General features: G+C 42.3%; 1 pseudogene; it reads right to left on the bottom strand.

Annotated features, from left to right (window-relative positions):
- Window positions 1-881: 881 nt before the first annotated feature.
- LOC116467784 (small ribosomal subunit protein eS8-like) lies at window positions 882-1,565 on the bottom strand (annotated as a pseudogene).
- Between the last annotated feature and the right edge of the window lie 18,740 nt (window positions 1,566-20,305).

Here is a 20,305-nt window from a genome sequence, read left to right as displayed (position 1 = left end):
CAGCAGCTTGTTCAAGCTCACCCAGTCAGTGGCATGTATGTGCTGACCACCTGGGACATCTCAAGGCCATCACTTCAGTGCTTTATCCACCAGGCAACACTTGGCAGCTGGTTTCCCAGATGTCGACTTGTACTGCACTTGCCTTTGGAGCAGCAGTTGTTGCTTTCTCCCTAGGAGACCAAGAGATGAACTAGATGGTTAGTCAAGTCTTTTCCCAGTACAGTGTGCTGAGTCCAGCTGGAAAATCTTGGAGGAGCCTCGTTTTCCTCACCGGTAAATAGGCAGTGCCTCACACGCAAGCATGTACCACAAGTTTGTAAGAGAAATAAAACCAATGGGAAATTTCAATCAATGTAGATTACTTCCAGGTTTTCATTACTTGAGCAACACTTGAGTATTGTTTTAGCATTCACCTTTATAGCCACCAGGCAAGAACATGACTCTCTTCCCAGTTAGCATCATCCTCTCTGCCCTATACTGTGACTCTATTTTGACTTAGGACCTTGTCTCTTATTTTCTTATTGGAATGTTCTTTTACCTTCTCCCAGTTGGAGTAATTTGTATCTCCACTTGGATATGAGCAGCATCTTATCATATGCTCTCAAGTTTTTCTTAGTGCTCTGGCATTTTCTTGAAGAAAAAAAAAAATCAAAAAGAAGAACCCTGCCAACATTCAGGGAAATGGTAAAAAATGCTCCTAGCAAGGCATTGTCTCTCTTATTCACAACTATTTCTGTTTCTTCCACATCACTACCCAGCCTACTCAATATGGCCTATACTCCTGCTTATAGGCAAACTCACCCACAGTTTCCACTTGCCCTTATATGTTGGCACGAAATTCTTTCTCTAACCCAGTTTTGTTTTTTGTTTTTTGTTTTTTTTTACAGAACAATAAACACTTTTATTACATGGGCAAAGACAGAAAGGATGAGGATTTGTTTACTTTTCCAGGCCTTGATTTTCCTAAGATAGAACTCCATCTCCTTGCCCTCTAGCACGTAGCCATCTGCTTGGCCACACTGTCCCACCCTTGATGTGATGCATGCAAGAAGCTTTCCTTGCTGGAACTGCCCCTCCAGGAGACTGCTGATTTTGGCATTCTGTTTCCTTTTATCATATTTCTTGTGAATTTTTTTAGATCGCTTTTTGTTTAAAATCTCCTCCTCCTCAACAGTCAGCTTGGTCCCCTTCTTGCGGCCCAGGGGCAGCGCATAGTGGGACTTGTACCACTGTTGGTATGGTGCGCTGTTGATGAGCATGATGCAGTTCTACACCAGGGTCTTGGTACGGACCAGCTCATTATTGGATGCATTGTAGACAATATGGATGATCATTGTTTTGCAAGTACAACACTCTGAGCCCCAGGAGAAATTCCCCATGTCCAGCCTCAGGGCACAGCATTTCTCATTTCTTCTCTGCACACGGACTGTGTGGATGCAGCAGGGCTAATCTTGGTGTTGGCAGCCAGCCGGGCACCCCAGCTCATACTTTCGCTTCTTGTGGTAAGGCTTTCTCTTGCCCCCGGTCTTGCAGCGCTTGTGCTAGTTGTCCCAAGAGATGCCCATCGCTTTTTAAAATTTATTTATTTCTTTATTATTTATTTATTTTTCCATAGATGATTGGAGTGCAGGTGGTGTTCGGTTATGTAAGTTCTTTAGTGATAATTTGTGAGATTTTAATGCACCCATCGTCTAAGCAGCATATACTGCACCCTATTTGTAGTCTTTTATCCCTTGCCTCCTCCCACGCTTACCCCAACTCCCCAAAGTCCATTGTATCATTCTTATGCTTTTGCATCCTTATAGCTTAACTTCCACATATCAGTGAGAACATACAATGTCTAGTTTTCCATTCCTGAGTGACTTCACTTAGAATAATAGTCGCCAGTTTCATCCAGGTCGCTGTGAATGCCATTAATTCATTCCTTTTTTATGGCTGAGTAGTGTTCCATCGTTTATATATACCACAGTTTCTTTATCTGCTTGTTGATTGGTGGGCATTTAGGTTGGTTCCACGATTTTACAATTGCAAATTGTGCTGCAATGAACATATATGTGCAAGTATCTTTTCCTTATAATGACTTCTTTTCTTCTGGGTAGATACCCAGTAGTGGGATTGTTGGATTAAATGATAGTTCTACTTTCAGCTCTTTGAGGAATCTCCACACTGTTTTCCATAGTGGCTCTACTAGTTCGCATTCCCACCAGCAGTGTAGAAGTGTTCCCTGATCACGGCATCCATGCCAACATCTACTGTTTTTTGATTTTTTTGATTATGGCCATTCATGCAGGAGTAAGATAGTATTGCATTCTGGTTTTGATTTGCATTTTTCTGATCATTGGTGATGTTGAGCATTTTTTTCATGTTTGTTGTTTATTTGTATATCTTCTTTTGAGAATTGTCTATCCACGTCCTTAGCCCACTGTTTGATGGGATTGTTTGTTTTTTCTTGCTGATTTGTTTGTGTTCATTGTAGATTCTGGATATTAGTCCTTTGTCAGATGTATAGATTGTGAAGATTTTCTCCCACTCTTTGGGTTGTATGTTTACTCTGCTGAGCATTCCTTTTGCCATGCAAAAGCTCTTTAGTTTAATTAAGTCCCAGCTATTTATCTTTGTTTTTATTGCACTTGCTTTTGGGTTCTTGGTCATAAAATCCTTGCCTACGCCAATGTCTAGAAGCGGTTTTCCAATGTTATCTTCTAGAATTTTTATAGTTTTAGGTCTTAGATTTAAGTCCTTAATCCATCCTGCATTGATTTTTGTCTAAGGTAAGAGATGAGAATCCAGTTTCATTCTCTTACATGTGGCTTGCCAATAATCCCAGCATCATTTGTTGAAAAGGGTATCCTTTTCCCACTTTAAGTTTTTGTTTGCTTTGTCAAAGATCAGTTGGTTGTAAGTTTTTGGGTTTATTTCTGGGTTCTCTATTCTGTTCCATTGGTCTATGTGCCTATTTTTATGCCAGTACCATACTGTTTTGGTGAGTATGGCCTTATGGTATAGTTTGCAGTCAGATAGTGTGATGCCTCCAGATTTGTTCTTTTTGCTTAGGTTTGCTTTGGCTATGTGGGCTTTTTTTTTGGTTCCATATGAATTTTGGAATTGTTTTTTTCTAATTCTGTGAAGAATGATGGGGGTATTTTGATGGGGATTGCATTGAATTTGTAGATTGCTTTTGGTAGTATGGTCATTTTCACAATATTGATTATACCCATCCATGAGCATGAGATGTATTTCCATTTTTCTGTGTCATCTGTGATTTCTTTCAGCAGTCTTTTGTAGTTTTCCTTCTCGAGGTCTTTCACCTCCTTGGTTAGGTATATCTTAAGTATTTGTGTGTGTGTGTATGTGTGTGTGTGTGTTTCTGTGTGTGTGCAGCTACTGTAAAAGTGGTTGAGTTCTTGATTCTCCACTTGGTCGCTGTTGGTGTATAGGGGAGCTACTGATTTGTGTACATTAATCTTGTATCCAGAAACTTTGCTGAATTCTTTTATCATTTCTGGGAGCTTTCTGGAGGAGTCTTTAGGGTTTTTGAGGTAAACAATCATATCGCCAGCAGACAGTGACAGTTTACCTTCCTCCTTACCGATTTGTATGCCTTTTATTTCTTTCTCTTGTCTCATTGCTCTGGCTAGGAGTTCCAGAACTATGTTGAAGAGGAGTGGAGAGAGTGGGTATCCTTGTCTTGTTCCAGTTCCTAAAGGGAATGCTTTTAACTTTTCCCCATTCAGTATTATGTTGGCTGTGGGTTTGTCATAGATGAATTTTATTACATTGAGGTATATCACTTATATGCCAATTTTGTTGAGAGTTTTAATCATAAAGGATGCTGGATTTTGTCCAGTGCTTTTTCTGCATCTGTTGAGATAATCATGTGATTTTGTTTTAATTCTGTTTATGTGGTGTATCACATTTATTCACTTCCATATGTTAAACCACCCCTGCATCCCTAGTATGAAACCCACCTGACCATGATGTATTATCTTATTGATATGTTGTTGGATTTGATTAGCTGGTATTTTGTTAAGAATTTTAGCATCCATGTTTATCAGGGATATCAGTTTGTAGTTTTCATTTTTGATTATGTCCTTTCCTGGTTTTGGTATTAGGGTAATGCTGGCTTCATAGAATAAATTAGGGAGGGTTTCCTCTTTCTCTATCTTGTGAAATAGTGTCAATAGGATGGGTACCAATTCTTTGAATATCTGGAAGAATTGTTATCTATCTTCTGTATCTAGCCACCCAGCAAGTCTACCAAGCTCAGGGCTGGTACAGGGGGTTGTCTACACAGATTCCTATGATGTGAACCATCAATGGGTGTCTCAGCTGTGGATACCAGCACAGTATTTGGGGTGTCTCCCGGGTCCTGCAGGAGCAGTCTGCTTTCTTCAGAGGGTCTGTGGGTCCTCTTGGGATTCCTGATTCATTCCTGCAGTCGTTCTGGAGCTAAAATTTGTGATGCGAGCCTCTGCACACTGCTCTCTCTGTCTGAGTTGGCGCTGCAATCTAGTCCTGTCTCTGGTCTGCCATGATGATCTCTTCTTTTTCTCTAACCCAGTATTTTTAACTGAAGTCCTGATCATAGCTACCTGTCTACCAGAAATCTCCACCTGTATCAAACTCAGAGTCTGAAAAACAAATTCCTTATATCTCCAATCCCTACTTGTCTTTTACTGGTTATCTATGAAGTTACCCAAGCCAGACACACAGCTTTCATCATCTCTGTCTTTTGCTATCCCCTATTGACTCTACCTTCCAAATAATACTGCAGTAAATCTCTCCCTTTCTCTACTTGTTTTGACTGCCTTTGCTCATCTTTTGTTTTCTGGTGTTGTGTAATAGTATCCTAACTGCTCTCCTGGCTTCTAGTGTTGCCCCTGAAGTTCATCTTTCATACTGCTTAAAGTGTGAACATTCCTAAGATACAAATGTCATTCCACCATCCTCATGTTTATAATTCTTCAGTGTTTTTCGTCATTTATTATTTTTTTAATAAGTCAAAGTTTCTGCCTATGATGAGTCTCTTTCATATCTCTCTACAATGTGTCTTGGTTATAAGTGTTGACATTGCCTAGAAATTCAGAGGTGTATTGACAGATGTTTGGTCAGAGGGTTGGTCCAAATCCACTGTTAGAAATATAAAGCCCTTGATAAGCATTCCCTGTCCCTCTGTCATAGGCTGCCCTCTGAAATATGCTAAGCAGGATTAAGTTTATAGACCTGTAAACAGGGACAGAATGCCATCAGGTGATTTAAATGCCATCAGGCCTTTTTATGCCTGGCTTTACTACAACCTGTTTGAAGAAGTTATTTCTGAATAAATAGTGGTGTTCTTTTGTTTTGTCTTGTTTTGTTTTTGTAGTCTACTTGAAGACTTTGACTTTAATATTTTGGCGACTCAGAGGATCAGTCCTGCCCCTCTATTTTAAGCAACCTCACACTCTGCCCATACATTATGTGCTTTTAATGATGAAAGCAGCATTCAAAGCTTACATAAAATAAGCAATTAGTAAATGCATTAGTAGTGTAGTATTTATATACAACTTATATTATTGGCTTTATTGAAATTTCTCCAGGGGCTTCTCACTAGGGCATGTACTGTGAACAGGACCAAAGGGACCTTTCCTCTCTGCTGATAGCTTCTTTGTCACTCTGTCCTTTTTTTTTTTTTTTGGGACGGACTCTTGCTCTGTCACCCAGGCTGGAGTGCAGCGTCATGATCTCTGCTCACTGCAAGCTCCACCTCCCAGGTTCACGCCATTCTCCTGCCTCACCTTCCCAAGTAGCTGGGACTACAGGTGCCCGCCACCATGCCTGGCTAATTTTTGTATTTTTTTGTAGAGACGGGGTTTCACCATGTTAGCCAGGATGGTCTCGATCTCCTGACCTCATGACCCACCCTCCTCGGCCTTCCAAAGTGCTGGGATTACAGGCGTGAGCCACCGCACCCGGCTTGTCCATTTATTTTTTAAAGTCAGGTTTACTGAGGTATAATTTGTATACTGTAGAGTAAAATTCACCCTTTTGGGCTTTATGAATCTTGAATGATGCGTACAGTTGTATAACTACCTGTCATAATGAAGATACAGAACACTTCCATTACTCAGAAAAGTTCTCTGATGCCTCTTTGCAGTCAATTCGATTGGTCCCTGCATGCTGAGCCTTTGGCAACCACGAATCTTTGTCTGTCCTTGTAGTATTACCTTTTCTCTAAGATAATAAACGTGGGATAATTCAGTATGCAACCTTTTGATTTTGGCTATTTTCATTTAACATAATTCACTTAAGAACTATTTATGTTTTATGTGTGTTAGTAGTTCATTCTTTTTTTATTGCTGACTAGTGTTTCATTGTGTGCATTTTATGCTTGATTGCTTTATGCATGCATATACCACAGTGTGCTTATCCATTTCCTAGCTGATACACCCATGGTGTGGAGGACAGATAAGGTGACTCCTGTAATTCCTGCCTCCTGGTGTTTATGTATTTGATTCATCTTCCCCTCATAAATGTGGATGGGATCTATGATTTGTTTCTAACCAATAGAATATAGCAAAGGTAATGCTACTCTCATGATTACGTTACCTTATATGAGACTGTTTTACCAGCAGACTCATTTTACACACTCTTTGCTGTGCTGATAAAGTAGAGGAAGTCCATTTGGTAAAGAGCTAAGGGTGGTCTCTAGAAGCTAAAGGCAGTCTTCAGCTAACAGGCAGAGAAAAACTAGTGTCCTCAGTCATACAGAAGCAAGATAATAAATTCTGTCAATAGTCTAAGTAAGCCTGGAATCAAATTCTTCCCCAGTCAAGCCTCCAAATGAGATTGCAGCCTAGCTAACACTTTGAGAACTGAAGCAGCTAAGCCGTGACCAGACTTTAGATAATACATGTCCATTTTTAATAGCCATGATATTTGTGTTAACTTGTTGTACGGCAATAGAAAATGAACACATTCTGGTAGTTTGCAGTTTTTAGTGATTAAAAATAAAGCTGCCATAAGCATTTATATACAATAATAAGTAACAATAAGTATTGATCTGTATTTATATTTCTTTTGGGTAAATACCTAAGAGTGCAGTTGCTGTATCATATGGTCAGCTTATGTTTAAGTGGATGCCAAACTGTTTTCCAAAGTGGCTGTTCAATTTTGTCTATTTTACATCCTCCTATCCCCCAGAAATGTATGCATATTCTAGTTGTTTTATCACATCTATTGTACATTATTTTAACACTTGAGCTGGATGGATTCTGAGCTCCAGGGTTTTGGTGTTTTCTTTCTTTTCTTCATTTTTTTTTTTTTTTTTTTTTTGGAGTGCAGTGGCACAGTCATGGCTCACTGCAGCCTCGACCTCCTAGGCTCAGTCTTCCCACCTCAGCCTGCCACATAGCTGGAGCCACAGGCATGTGCCACCACACCCAGCTATTTTTTATTTTTTGTAGAAACAGGGTCTCCTTATGTTGCTCACACTAGTCTTGATCTCCTGGGCTCAAGTGATCCTCTTGCTTTGACCTCACAAAATGTTGGAATTACAGGCATGAACCACCATGCCTGGCTTGTTTTGTTCTTTTGTATTTTCTATCTTCTGGGCCTGGTGTTTGACTCATGCTCATAGGCTGTTAAAAGTTTGGAATGAATAAATTCAGTGAATTAATCTAAACACTTTACTTTTATAAGCACTCCAAAGGCCTTTTATCTTTTATCTTCAGGATGCAAGGGTCAGAGACACAGCACTTCTGACTTTTCTTTATGTCTCTGTTCTCTATAGGAGCCATTTTTAAATGTGATTGCACATTGGAATCACCTGGAGAGCTTTTAGAAATTCCTGATGCTTAGTTTGCTACCTGTACCAATTAAATAAGAATCTACAGGGAGAAGACCCAGAAAAAGATTTTCTTGTTCTTTTAAAGTCACCTGGTTGGGGGGATTAAACAACATAAACAGTCAGTGATGCCTGGCTCACACTCCTGTAAATGCTGAGGCAATTGGTCTGGGTGTGGCCTGGGCAGCCAGGCTTTCCAAAGCTCCTCAGGAAATTCTAACGGGCAGCCAAGTTTTCGATCCGCAGCCCGAGTAGTGGCCTCATTACATTATCTGGTTCACAGAACAGCTCTTTAGCAACGGGAAAATCTATGGCAGTAGCAGAGTCATACCTTCAAGGCTGCACTGGAAGCAGGTGGGGAAATCTGCAATTCAGATAATATGACCTTATTTTGCAGGCTGTGGAACGTGGTACTAATTACATTTGTCTGACGCAAAAATGTCAGTTATACACCTGCCCTCAGTTTTTTCCTCCCACAGCCTGTATCATAACCCTGGTTATGGTTCTCAGGGATCCATAGGTTGGCAAATATGAAGTGGGCCCCAGATGCTAAAAGATGAGAACTAGGAAGCTGCTGACAGAAGCACCTCACACCTTTCATCGCTCTTGTCCTTGGCTCTGACTTTGGTAAGGAAGACAGCGACTTTACTGCTTGTTGCTCCCTCTGTTTTGACTTTAGGAATTAATGGTGTTTCTTTGCTTAACTTAAAGCAATTAATAATGTTTACACTGGTGGGGAAAATTAATGCTGTTGCATTGTTATGAAACACAGAGTAAGGATAAAAAATATTTAGGTTAGTAATCCAGAACGTATCTTCTGATTAGTTTGACTTGCCCCCTTTTAGCTGATTTTATGCATGGTTGCTTCCCAAGACTGCTCAGTGGGCTAAAGCTGACAGAAACAAACCAAAAATTATGACCACATTACCAAGGCATGGCACAGCTGCAAAACAGACAGAACGTAATAGTGAAGCAAACCCATGGGGGGACTTTTTGCCCTGAGCATTCAGACTGGGCATCCCTCAGTAATTTGCCTCTTGAGCATCCTAGCATCAATTTCTTTGTACCTAAATCCATTCCTATGACTCAGAGACTGTGGTTTTATTACTTGGTTTCTCTGCAATTGTTGTTCTTTCTTGAATCAACCCAGAGTCTCTGATCTGTCTCTGATACTTCATTTTGCAACACCCAAAGGTCTTGTCGATGTTGCTATTGGGCAAACACTTATAAAACAATTTTATAAGAGAATCCCTTAACAACCCAGGATTTCTGTTGTAAACAGGTGGACTATACACTTCTTGCCTATACCTTACTCTACTTCTTCTAACAGCCCACCCAAGTGATAGTCTTTTTGAAGCTGCATCAATCAAATCTCAATGGCCTCATCAAACACACGTTTGCTTAAGACTCATGCTCCCTGTTGGTTGGCTGGGGGCTCTGCTTTGATGTATCTGCCCCTACACCTGGGGAAATGGAGCAGCCACGGTCTATAATATTGTCAGTAGCAGTGGCAGAGGAAGAAAGTGCAGAAAATGATCGGCCAGCTCTGTTGTCACTTCGCACATGTCACTGGCTAATGCATGCCATAACAGCATGCCTAATTCCAAGAGGGTAGAGACATGTAAACCTATCTATGCCCAAAAGGAGAAATGGAGATATTCAAGGAACACAGGTAATCCTCTATGGGGTATTATAATAGTTTACCAAGAAAAACACTAAGAATTACTCATAAAAATAGCTATAAGGAGAAATATGCACATTTCTGAAGGCAGCATTCTAAAATGAGAGACCATTAAAGATGACTTTGGGGTTAACTAGGTAAGTGTGTGTGTGTGACTCTGGGACTAGAGTCCTAAATATTTAGGCCCATATTGGAAGTCTGTCTACAGAATTAACACTCGTTTAGAGTCAAACAAAAAGTAACACTGCTGGATGCCATCAAAAAGACAAGTTTAAAACGCTCGCATGATAGAAGAAGTAATTAGAGTCCTGAGAGGGGAAGGAGTTTTTTTCCCAGGGTCACACAGTGAGCAAGAGATAGAACTGAAAATAGACCCTGATTCTGACTCAGGGTCTAGTGGTCTTTGTGTTGTATAGTATTGTTTGTCTTAATCTATTGATTCCTAAGAAAGTTTGAAAAATCAGATTCTCTTTCCTGATAGCAGCTGTGGATTCAGAATAGGTGAACTTTGAACAGGTTTACTTCCAAGTGTTCGGAATCTGCTCTTACGCCGAAGATACTATGCAGCTCCTAATAGGATTTAGACTTCATTGCTTATGGCTCTTAAATACTAATTTATGGCATGGAACTTTTTAAAGGTTTTGGTTTAGTGGATTGGTTGGTTTTGATCAATATTGTAGTAATGCCTTGTGACAATATAGGTTCGGAGTATGTTATATGCCAGCTTGTCGGGAAATTAATTATTTTTTTCAGGGGAAATGAATTCACCCCAATTCGAAGATAGGATTAGTCAGGCTTGGCTGGCTAAATTGAATCAGACAGTTATATAGCATCAGATGTTCCTGGCATTGACCTTTTTAATGAGAAATGGATCTATTAGATCTGTTTTACTCTGCCCTAAAATATTTTATGAATTTGAACAGGGCTTTCCATCATTTAGATACATATCAGGATCTGGGGATGGGTTAGGCTGAGACCATGTAAAATTAGCGTTTGCTGGCCTGGCCAGGTGGAATATGTTTAATTTGTTAACTTGCTGACCCTCTTTCTTTTCTAAGCCAAAAGACTCAAAAGATCTGACACTAGTGAATACCTTTTATAAAGAGAAGAATAAAACCAAAGCAATGTAGCAGAAGTTCTTTGGGAAAATCTCATAAAGTATACAGCCTCCCTGCTAGGGGAGGACAAAGCATCTGGGTCTCTTTGCTTTCCCGTCACATCCACAACTCCTGTCCTTAAATGCAGCTTCGGGGCCCTGACAACTGGAGTTGACTAGTTAAGTGGATATTAAGTTCCATCTTTAAAATCACCCAGCTGTTCTCTCTTCTCCAAAATAAAATCAACCCAGCTGGTGGGTGGGAGATTCCCTGCTGTGACCCAGGAAGCTGAGGCCTAAAGACAGGTGTGGATGGGAGAAGTGGAGGGGAAGAGGGGATCAGGGATGGGGAGGCAGACGATGCATCTCTCAGAATCAACTTTGTCTTGGTCCACTGAAGCACTGGGGGTCAGACTGCCCATGGAGGGAGGGAGCTGAGTGGTTATGTGGAAAGGAGGCTTATTACTGGCTGTGCTCTGCAGACAGGTGGGAGTGGAGGGCCAAGGAACAATGAGATCATCGAATGTTAAAGCTGGAAGGGGGTCTTTGAAATTGAGTCTAATCATTTTAGAGATGATAAAGCTGGAGTCCACAGGCTGACATGCTAGGCTCATGGTCACATAACTAGTAGAAGTCCACTTACTCTTACTCCAGTGAGAGCTCTTTGTCCCATACTCCTGAGGCAGCAGGGTACGGATAGATATGGCCTACAGCCTTGTGTTAAATTCCTTTTGGTGTCATTGGGAAGACGGTATAAGAAACATAGTATAGTGTCTATAAGAACAAAAATTCATGTCTGCAATACCACTGAATATGCTGAATGCACCTGAGCATGTCATTTAAGCTGTTTCTTTGGTGCCCCTTCTGTAGGATATTTAATATTCACACACGGATGTAAGTAGTAAAGAATATAATTAAATATAAAAGTTTAATATTCAGTGAATGTATGCCCAAGGCCCTGGGGATGGGAGAGGGGGAAAAACTAGAATGTGCCCTGATCCTCTCTTCAATACAGCTGCTCACAGATCAGAGGCAGAACACCAAGGTTCTACTGAGGCATTTACCCTCCCTCTAGACAGGATCCCTCCCTGGCCTCCCATACTTGGGATTTTTTATTTTAGATGTCGCCTCAACATATCCATTTGGAATACCCTCATCCTACCTTGACCCAAGACCTTGACAAAGAAATGTACTTTTCTAGGCTGTTTGAATAATCCAAGGCACCAGTGTAGCTCCACTAATATAGCCATCAGTGTCAGAAGGTAAGGGCGAGAGAAGAGATGGCTGCTAGATCTTTCCTCCCCTTTCCAAGGTGACAAGTGATTTAGCAGGTACCTTCGTAGTCTAAGCCAAATAGATAAATGACAGCAACAGGTTACTACGTCTCAAGTACTTGAATAATCTCAGGAGGATTCCTGCACAGATTCAAATGGGCTCCCCTCTCTCTCTGTAAACATCATGCAGACTGGTCCAAGTTGGTCCAGGAAACCTGGCTTTTATTACTCACTCTGCCACTACTATGTGATCTTGGAGGAGAACATACGTCTCTGAATTCCAGTTTCTCCATCTTTACAATGGAGATGCTTGTTCTGTATGTTCCACAAGATGGTTGTGAGGATGCAATGACATAAAGCACGTGGAAGTGCTATGATAGAGAACAGCACATCTAAAGTATCTATCATGAATACTGGTGAGAGAATGTGGCTCACCCATGGGTTGACGCAGACGTTGAAAGATGGGAGTTAACAGAATAAGCCTTATTGTAAATTGGTAGTTATTTCTTCAGGGGCATTTCTAGGTGGGGAATGCCCTTAGAACCTGTAATGCAGGTGAGGGAAAGGGCCAGAGAAGCAGGTTGAACAGTGTTGAGAATTCCTTTTCTTTTTCTCTCTGTCCCTCGTTCCCTCACTTCCCTCTTCTACTCACCCATTTCTACTTCTGTCATGGTTTTCCCCTTTCTCTCTCCCACCAGAGGCTTTTTCAACGTCAGTTATTGTCTCTGTCAAGTTGCCCAGGAGGGCTGGCCTGTGAACCTCAGGTGATTGTCAGGTACTCCAAATGGATATGTTGAGCCTCTATCTAAATAGAGAATCACCTGTGAACCTCAGGTGATTGTCTGCTTGTCTAATTGTCTTGCCCACACACGTGCTAGCAGCAAGCTGCATACCACTGGGTGGGGGTCAGAACGTAATTAACCTGCTGCCCTATGCTGAGGAGTCGAACCTCCTCTGTGTCTCATACAAACTGCCCTGTTCTGATCCTGGCAAACAAACTGGGGCCACCAGCCAGCTGTGCATTTGGAGAAGCAGCTGCCCCAAGTCTGCATTCATCTGGATCCTGTGCCTGTGCACATGTGCCAGAGAGTCCCTTTCTCATAGGGGGGCTTGACCTATTCAAGATTTCTCTGGCCAGAGAACCTTCTGACTAAAGTTACTAAAAAATGCCAGAGTCTAATAAAGGCTATTTTGGGGGACATTGCCAGTAACTCCCAGGCTGGGGCCACGTAGGTGGTGATGCAGGAAACTCTGAAGTTGTGGTTAGAGGAGTATGTTCCCCTGGCATTTGAAGAAGGGGTGTAGAAATGAGCCTTGCTTCATAGGAAGAAGCGTCATGGCTGGTCATGGTATTTTGATGAAGTACAGCTGCAAGGGCCTCTGGGGCACTGCGGGACCCTCACAGAGGAACTATTTTTGGATGTCTTCTCAGGAGGAAGACAGAGCAGGGGAGCAGCTTTGATTCAGCTTCTGGCAGGCAAATTCTGGCTGTAGTCAGACAGGCCTCAGTTCTACAGGCCTTTTTTCCTCCCAAACTTAAAGAACTTCCAATTTGGTGCAGTTTTGCCATAAGATCCCATATTGAAACAAAACAAAACTGGAAAACAAGCAAACAGCAGCCAAACTCTGTATTTCAACCTAGGGTTATGAGACCGTTACTTTATTCTATAATGCATTTATTCTTTATCCATCACATATTTGAGTGCTAAGATGTATTAGGCATAGTATTATATAAATAAACCAGTACCTCTTGTCCTTGATCTCACAAAGAATATAGCACAGGGGGAAGCTCATATGTAGTCCAGGAGATACTCAAGTGAGAACCAACATGTCGATACCTTGGGCAAAGGCACTCTGATTTAAGAACAGGGGTCAGGTATAAGTTGCACATTTGAAACACTGTATTCTGCTCAACTTTTGTAACTTAAAGTGCACCCTCCCCACCTCCTGCCAGGAGGATCACTGAATTTGCTTTAGTAAACAGATAAACTACTGGTAACTAACTCATCACAGTACGGTGAAGATGTACAGGAATAAAAATTTTTCAGTCTTGACAAGCCATCTTCACTTTTCTGAGCTCAAGTGGTGGGACTAAAGTGACTTGAAGGGAGATGCTTTCTGTTACAGAGCTCTGTGAGAGGGAGAGTAATGTGTCATTCCATCCCAGCCACGGCAAAGCAGAAGGCAAGTGTGTGGATGTGAGTTTGCACATCCAGCAGAAAACAGATGGTCCTGAGGTAGTCCTGTGGAAGGGTGCTCTGAGCTGGTTACAAACCTGACTCACAAAGAGTAAATCTGTCTGCTTACAAGGATGGCCCTGCAGCTTCAGATCCCCCAGCCTCGGTGTTGGCCCAGGCAGAAGTGCCATTGAATCATCAATCACTCCACAGAAGTTTGCTCTAGCCATCTGTCTAGGAGAGAGGTCTGGTCATATATCTTACTCTGAATTCTTGGGTACCCAGAAATCTGAAGGCAAATCTAATCTTCCAACTTTTAGGAAATGGCCAGGTAAGATAAGGAAGCCACGAAAGCTGTTGAGGCAGTGGACATCAGCCACTCCCTACCATGTGAGGGACATCGACCACTCCCTATCATGTGAGGGAAGTTCTTCTCTCCCTTCTGCTCCTGCTCTATCCTGGGAGGAGCATCTCTGGATTCTGCATGGTACATTGGGAGATCCATGGAGAAAATCAGCTTCCCAGGTCCTGCTCTGTACAAGACTGAAGGGATATGATGCCCTGATAGTGTCCATCTTCCTATAGATTCTCAGATCCTCACATCTGCAAGTGGTTCTGACAGCAGGATGAAAGGCTCCTTACCATATATTTCTTGGCCCAGAATTTCATGCAGTGAACTAAAACCCAAGTGACCACCAGGGCAGCTTTACACCTGAAATATAGTCACAGTGTAAGGAAGAGAGGGGAAACACTTGTCTTTCACACTGAAGGGCAGAGAGAGGCTGATTATCAGTATATGCATGGGCTTTGTGTGGTTAAGCTTGCTGAGTAAAGAACTATCCATGCTGCCAGGCCCAGGGCCATCCCCCAGTTGGCCGAGTCCTGGAAATGAAGGTTTCTGATGGCTACAGACATCCCATCTGGACTCTGGAGCAATTTCAACAGCATCACTTATAAGTTATGCTTAACAGGATATGGCACAAAGGGATTTCTGCTAGTCAGAGCCCTGGTTGGAGTCAGGCACTATTCCTTGAGCCTGTGCCTCTCACTACACTCGAGTCTGCAGAACTGTTACTCTGAGAAGTGATAGCAGGAACCCAAAAAACTGCTCAGTGTGATCCCAAGTGTGGGAACTGGGGGCAGGAGATAGCTTTAAAGACCTATGAGCCAGCAATGGGGCTTGTGCCATCCTGCTACCAAACTCCAACAGCAGCCAGCCTACCCTCAGTCTAGAATAAGCAGATATGAAAAGTTCCTTTTGAACAAAGTGGTGAGGCATTGGTTACAGTCAACATCATTAGGCCCCATGTCCCTGTCTCACTTTGCTGTCCATGTTCAAAGGTACTCATCATTTCAACTCAAGGAACATTTATATAGGACCAACTATGTCCTAAGAACTGCCCAAGTGAACAAGACATACTCTCTGAAAACAGGACCCTGTAGTCCGTCTCTTTCCTGATTCTATTTTTTTTTTTTTTTTTGAGATGGAGTCTCACTGTCACCCACGCTGGAGTGCAGTGGCTTGATCTGAGCTGACTGCAACCTCCACCTCCCATGTTCAAGTGATTCTCATGCCTCTGCCTCCCTAGTAGTTGGGATTACAGGTGCGTGCCACCATGCCCAGCTAATGTTTTTTTTGATATTTTTAGTAGAGATGGGGTTTCACCATGTTGGACAGGCTGGTCTTGAACCCTTGACCTCTGGTTATCGGACTGCTTCAGCCTCCCAAAGTGCTGGGATTACAGGTGTGAGCCACCGCACCTGGCCAATTCTATCTTTAAAATGCCCCATTCTATGAGTAATCTCCATTCAAGAAAGGTGTTCATGGCAATTTTTTCACTGGGAAATCTAAGGTGGTCTTGGCACTGATAGAGGCTCTTTTTTTCTCTTGCCCACTTCTTTCTGCCCAGCCTGTTTCCATGTTCTGTTTTCTTACTGCCTAACTGGAACTTTGACCTTAAAGTTTGTCATGACTCTTAGTATTTTTATCCTGATTCATGTTGGTTCACGCGTTTTCATTGTTTTTTGAAATTTCACTTAGATCACTATTTCAAGTAATTATGTAAAAAATACTTCTGACAGACAGGAATATATAATAGGCACATGTTCTATTAAATATTAACACTTATGTTTGCTTCACTTATTTTTTTAATAGATTAATCATTACAGAGTTGAAACTCTCTGTATCCACCTGAATTTTCAACTACTGCTTGCATTGAAAACTAACCTGTAATGTAATAGACAAACAGCAGGGTGGGCCAAGCCTCCCTCGTGGAAAGGGAGGCAAGAGGCCTTACTTAGCTAGTCTGGAATTTCTGGATTTGGCTCTCAGGAAGTTTCTCCATTGTTCATTTTCCTTTAGTGGTCATGCTTTGAAGGGAGCACAGAGTATGATTCTACTTTTTAATTTTAAGACAAAAGGATACATATCTAATAAACAATGTTTCGTTTAAAACAAGGTGATTCTAGAGATCAAAATTAGTAATTGGAAAGGTCAGTGCCTGGCCTTTTTTTTCTTTTTTTTTTTTTGAAATGGAGTCTCGCTCTGTTGCCCAGGCTTGAGTATAGTGGCGCAATCTTGGCTCACTGTAACCTCCGCCTCCTGGGTTCAAGTGATTCTCCTGCCTCAGCCTCCTGAGTAGCTGAGACTACAGGTGTGTGCAATCATGCCCAGTGAATTTTTGTATTTTTAGCAGAGATGGAGTTTCTGTATGTTGGCTAGGCTGGTCTCAAACTCCTGACCTCAAGTGATCCGTCTCCCTCAGCCTCGCAAAGTGCTGAGATTATAGGCATGAGCCACCATACCTGGCTATGGCCTCTTTTAATTTAAAAAATATATATATCCGATTGAGAGCTATGTGCCAGTCATTGTTCTGAGTTCAATGTGCAATCTCTCATTTAATTACCACAATGTCTCTTTAAGGGAGGTATGGTATTAATGCCATTTTACAGATGAAGAAACTAGAGAATACAGATGTTATTTGCCAAAGCCCCACATTTAGGAAGTGGAGGGCTAGGATTCCGTCCAGGCATTCTGCTGCCAACAGAGACTGTACCATTAACCAGAACTGTGTGTCTTTGAATATAGGCATCTGAGTCATTCTCCACACCCTGGTGTGATTTGATGGGTTCAGTGAAGGTTGCCTGCCCATATCTTTCTTTCTTCTGCAAGTGCCATCATGCTTCAAATCCCTCTGTATTTATGTTACAGGCCTCCATAACAAATTACTATAGTCTTATTGACTTAAAACTATAAATATGTATTCTTTCACAGTTCTGGAAGGTAGAAGTTCCAAATCAAGGTGCTGGTATGGCTGGCTATACTCCCTCTGAAGGCTCTAGCGAAGAATCATTCCTTGCCTTTTCCAGCTTCTGATGGCTCCAGGTGTAGCTTGGTTTGTGGCAGCATCACTCCAATTTCTAACCCTTTTCAGATGGCTTTATTCTGTGTCCTCTCGCCTTCTTGTAAGGATACCAGCAATTGGATTTAAGGACTACTTATAATTCAGGATGAATTTATCTTGCGATCCTTAACTGATTACACACGCAAAGACCTTATTTACAAATAGGGCTACTTTCTGAAGTTTCAAGTGTATGTGAATTTTGGAGCACACTATTCAACCTATGTATGCACCACTTAAGATTTATTCTTTAGGGTTCAGGATTAATTTTTCTAGACTTCTCTTTTAACAATCCAATGTACCTAGGGAAGACATTTTGTGCATGTGTTTTGGGGCTGTTTCCTGGAATAATGGCAACCTAGAAATCCCAAAAGAATGCTATAAATGAAGATGAGACACAGAAAAGGCAGATGGGAGGAAGAAATTGCGCACAAATTTTAATTAATCTGTAGTTTGGAGAAGGGTATTACTGAATATATTCTACTGAGAAGCTTTCACAGAAGGGGATAGAAGCAGTTAACTACCCAGTGAAAAAATCTACCTTCCAGTTTGCTAACATGAGCTCTAAATTGCGTTCAGGCCTGCATAATTTTTTGAAACTGTATTCAGAAGTACATATTGTAAATCTCACTTGCAACAATAAAAACAATTTCTAATTGCATAGGAAGCAAATGGCACGAGCAAAGCATTTCATGACTGTCAAGTCCAATGCCCCCTCATTTTCTAGAACGTGTAAACTGTCTCTGTTACTTTTAAACCCAAAAATGTCAGTTTTGATGAATCCATCTGGCCCTTTCCGTGAATACTTTTGTGGAGCATTTTAGGAAAAGAGCTGCTGGGTGACTAAGGATAGTATTGAACATGAGACTAAAACCATTTTCCACCGAAATCTCTGTGACCGTAGGCCAGCCTTTCATGTCTCATTGCCTCAGTCTTTCTGTGAGTCAGTTACCTCTCAGGGATCCTGTGAGTATTTCAGATACATATTTAGACAAAAGCAGGAAACGTCAATGCCAAGAGCATGTGGTGAGCTCTGTGTGTAATTGTGTGCCTCTAACTGCTATGTGAGTGGTGGTGGGATGTGTTACCATCTCTCTAAACAGGCGGGGCTTCATAAATCTCAAAGGAACAGGTCCCGTGTACAAAACAAACCCAGTGTTTTCATCCCCATGTCACAGAAGAAGAGCATCCATAGTAGCACCTAAAAATGTGTTAAACTTAAAAAGTACCACATTAAGTTTGCAAGTGTCATGAACTTCCCAATTGCAACATGAAGATGCACACAGAGTGGAATGACTTGCTCAAAGTCAATGCTTTAGGATGTCATGCTACTGATTAAAACTGAAAGACTTGTGTTAAAATGTTTATTCAGCCAGCATCCAGTTAAGTATTCTGCCTGCAAAATAAATCCAGAATCTAACCCACCTCCCACTGCCTCCACCACTACTAGCCTATTCTAGGCCATCATAAGCTTCTGTGCTTAGAGTCCTGCAATGGCTTTTCACCTCACCTAGAACAAAGCCAAAGTCCATGGAGCAGTCTGCAATGTGCCATGCAATCTCATCCCTCCCCTACCTTTTCCTGCCCTTTTCACTCCATTCCAGCCATGTTTACCTAATTTCCATTATTTGAAAGCACAAAAATGCTTTCATCTCATAGCGTTTGTGCTTTCCATTCCCTCTATTATACTCTTTTCCTCACCACTCTATATAAAATAGTACCTTCTATGTCATTGATCTTCATCCTCTTACCCTAGGTCATTTTTGTCAGTAGCATTTAGCCCCTCAGGACAGAATACATACTGTTTGTTTTTCAGCGTCTGTCTCCACAAGAATGTAAACTTCATGAAGCGAGTCTAGAACTTCTTTTCTCCATCCTATCTCCAGTATCTAGAAAAGTGCCTATGATCTTGTGTCCGGAATTGGTGGGTTCTTGTTCTCACTGACTTCAAGAATGAAGCCACAGACCCTTGTGGTGAGTGTTACAGTTCTTAAAGATGGTGTGTCCAGAGTTTGCAAAATAACAAAGCTCCTGCAGTGTAGAAGGGGACCTGAGCAGGTTGCCACTGCTGCCTCGGGCAGCCTGCTTTTATTCCCTTATCTGGCCCCACCCACATCCTGCTGATTGGTTCATTTTACAGACAGCTGATTGGTCTGTTTTACAGAGAGCTGATTGGTCCATTTTGACAGGGTGCTGATTGGTGCATTTACAATCCCTGAGCTAGACACAAAAGTTCTCCAAGTCGCCACTAGATTAGCCAGACACAGAGCACTGATTGGTGCATTTACAAACCTTGAGCTAGACACAGGGTGCTGATTGGTGCATTTACAAACCTTGAGCTAGACACCGAGTGCTGATTGGTGTGTTTACAAACCTTGAGCTAGACACAGAGTGCTGATTTGTGTATTTACAATCTCTTAGGTAGACATAAAAGTTCTCCAAGTCCCCACTAGACTCAGGAGCCCAGCTGGCTTCTCCTAGTGGATGCTGCACTGGGGCCACAGGTGGAGCTGCCCGCCAGTCCAGCTCCATGCACCAGTGCTCCTCAGCCCTTGGGTGGTCGATGGGACTGGGCACCGCAGAGCAGGGAGCGACACTCACAGGGGAGGCTCGGGCAGCGCAGGAGTCCACAGCGGGCAGGGGGGAGGCTCGTGCATGGCAGGCTTCAGGTCCCGAGCCCTGCCCTATGGGGAGGCAGCTGAGGCCCAGCAAGAATTCGAGCATAGCGCCGATGGGCTGGCAGTGCTGGGGGACCCAGTGCACCCTCCGCAGCTGCTAGCCTGGGTGCTAAGCCCCTCACTGGCCGGGGCTGGTGCTGCTGGCTGGCCATTCTGAGTGTGGGGCCCACCAA

The sequence above is a fragment of the Hylobates moloch genome, unplaced genomic scaffold, assembly GCF_009828535.3.
Source record: "Hylobates moloch isolate HMO894 unplaced genomic scaffold, HMol_V3 SCAFFOLD_5, whole genome shotgun sequence".
Classification (NCBI taxonomy): Eukaryota; Metazoa; Chordata; class Mammalia; order Primates; family Hylobatidae; genus Hylobates; species Hylobates moloch.
The sequence above is the reverse complement of the archived record's forward strand: the minus strand, read 5'-3'. Positions and strand labels throughout refer to the sequence as shown.